A 2,500-nucleotide genomic window follows, 5' to 3' on the forward strand; every position below is an offset into this window, starting at 1 on the left:
CACACAATTACACACACCTAAACCTACACACACAAATATCCTTATATGTATACAAATACAAATGTGCGTGCGTGTGTTATGTATGAGGTAAACGCCTTGCACGTCTCGGCGACTGGTTTGAATAGACCATTATTCACCTGAACGAGACCTTGTACAGGCGAAATTGCAGCACAAGCCATACAAATCGAAAGCCATTCACTCACTAACTCTCCCTAGTGCTCATTACTTTCTCTGTGCCCATGATTGCCTGGAGCACCCACCCAGACCATTTAATTACTGCTTTCCATGAATTTCATGAGTTTGTATATGCCTCCTTCGCTATTTTAATCTCTTCTGTCTTTTTTATCAAACTGTGTCAGTTTGGTTTGTTTAATTCGGTAAGCTTTTCTCCTCACTCATGACGGGCTGCAGATTTATATATAAGTATATGTATGTATATGTATGTATATAAATATATGAATAAATAAATAAATATATATACATATATATATATATATATATATATATATATATATATATATATATATATATATATATATATATGTGAGTGGGTTGCGCGAAGGTCATTCGTGCAGCACTCGATACTAGTCAAACCGTTGGCCCATAGGCCGCAAACTGGAGTTGTGGCTTATCATGGGAAACTTGGGAAATAACAGCTACAAACTGCAGCTTGTCCTGAGGTCACGGCCAAAGGAAGCTTGCATTTGATGTTCCCTAGCCCCTTGAAGCTGGGTAGCAAGCAGGGTTGCCGGAATTGCGGCTTTCTCCGAGGGTTTGGCCAAGGTGGAGCTCACCACATGATTGATTCATTATAAGGCCGTGGAGTGGAGAATCCTTTTTGGCAAACTCATCTTGAACATTTCAGCAATTTTTTTTTTCTTCTTCATCCAAAGGAACATATAACTTACTATCTATATACTGTTTACAAACGCATGGTATGAACCACGGTTAGTTGATTGCTGGTATGCCTGGTCATAGCCTCTCCATTATCGAAACCTGCAGTGCCTCCTCAAGGCCACCCATGGAAACAGGCAGGGTACATTGTGGTCCAAGGCTAAACTGTGGGGGATCTAGGAGCAGCAGGAGGCCCAAGAGGAACATGGTCATGGCCCACCAATGTGTGGACACGTCCTGGCTTTGTACCTCCTGCCCCTGAGCCCCCTGGGGTAATAGGTAGGTAGAGCATGCCAGTCCTTGCCTTTATAAATGGAAATGCTGTGTGGCGGGGAAATGCTCCTCCCACCCAACAAATGAGGCAAGCCGTGGGCCCTGTTGGGAGGTCGACTGCTGGGGCGCACGATGGGAAAGGAGGTTACTCGTCTTGCCTACTTTTTGGCAGCCGCCAACCCAGAGTGAAGCTTGTGGAGAAAAGCCTAAGGGAACCCTACAGGTGGATGTCGGGTCCTGCAGCTTTATATGGGGTAGCATCGGCAGGTGTGGCAGAGGTGGCATCCACTCTGAGTGACTGCCCAAGGCTAAACCTCAGGCAGGACGTCAGGATGGGGGCTTGGAACGTCCGTTCAGGATGATCGGTTGCCACTACTGTCGAGAGAGCTTGGGAGGCTGAGAGTTGAGGTGGTTGCTCTTTCAGAGTTGAGGCCTGTCAGCAGCACGATTAGTGTAGGTGGCTACATCTATTACTGGTCAGGCCTCAGTGTTGGTTACCATCTTCAGGGAGTAGCCATAGCCATTTCCAGCAGACTTCAGCCCTCGGTAGTTACACTGGTATTGAGACAAGCTAGCATTTGGATTCATGTCTCTTACTGCTCAGTACACTCCTACCAATGTTTGTTAACTCGACGTGAAAGAGATGTTCTTCGCCAAACTTACATCTGTGTCAGACACTTGTCCTTGGCGAGATATATGTAAGGAGCATCGGGCTGGGTATTTTGAGCATTTGTACCAGGTTGATCCACCAATAGTTAAGTTGGATTCAGGTATTGCCAAGATTCCATTGTCGGACCCACACATCAGTGAGGATTCACCTTCCCCAACTGAAGCTAGGAGGGCAATCTCCAAACTGAAGCATGGCAAAGCAGCGGGTACCTGCATCACACAGCTCAGTATATCAGGCAAGGTTCTCACCCACATCCTTCTAAGATGTACGAGAGACCACTTGCTGAGGCACCGGAGGTAGTGGCAATCTGGATTCATTCCTGTTAAGTCCACACTATACTATCCAGGCGCTTCGAGCCATTGTAGAGTGACACCATGAGTTCGAGTGTGGGCTCCATGCAGCTTGTATTGACCTCAAGAAGGCGTTCGATAGGGTGCATCGGAAATCACTCTGGGAGATCCTGAGACTGAGAGGAATACCAACAAGGATTATCGGACAAATAGCATGCCTGTATACTGGTGCTGAAAGTGCTGTAAAGTGTGGTGGGGGCCTGTCAAGCTTCTTTCTTTTTAGTTCAGGAGTGAGGCCAACCCAGTGAGGCAAGGCTGTGTCCTTTCACCAACACTTTTCAACAATTGCATGGATTGGATAATGGGCAAAGTT

At 46.4% G+C, this 2,500-nt stretch overlaps 1 protein-coding gene across 1 annotated transcript in view; it reads right to left on the minus strand.

Moving 5' to 3' along the window:
• The window catches only part of Ca-alpha1T (Ca[2+]-channel protein alpha[[1]] subunit T), a 126,350-nt gene that overhangs the window by 46,049 nt on the left and 77,801 nt on the right, over window positions 1–2,500 (minus strand). The gene's annotated exons all lie outside the window — the stretch shown is intronic.

This window comes from Penaeus vannamei, chromosome 9 (assembly GCF_042767895.1).
Source record: "Penaeus vannamei isolate JL-2024 chromosome 9, ASM4276789v1, whole genome shotgun sequence".
NCBI lineage: Eukaryota > Metazoa > Arthropoda > Malacostraca > Decapoda > Penaeidae > Penaeus > Penaeus vannamei.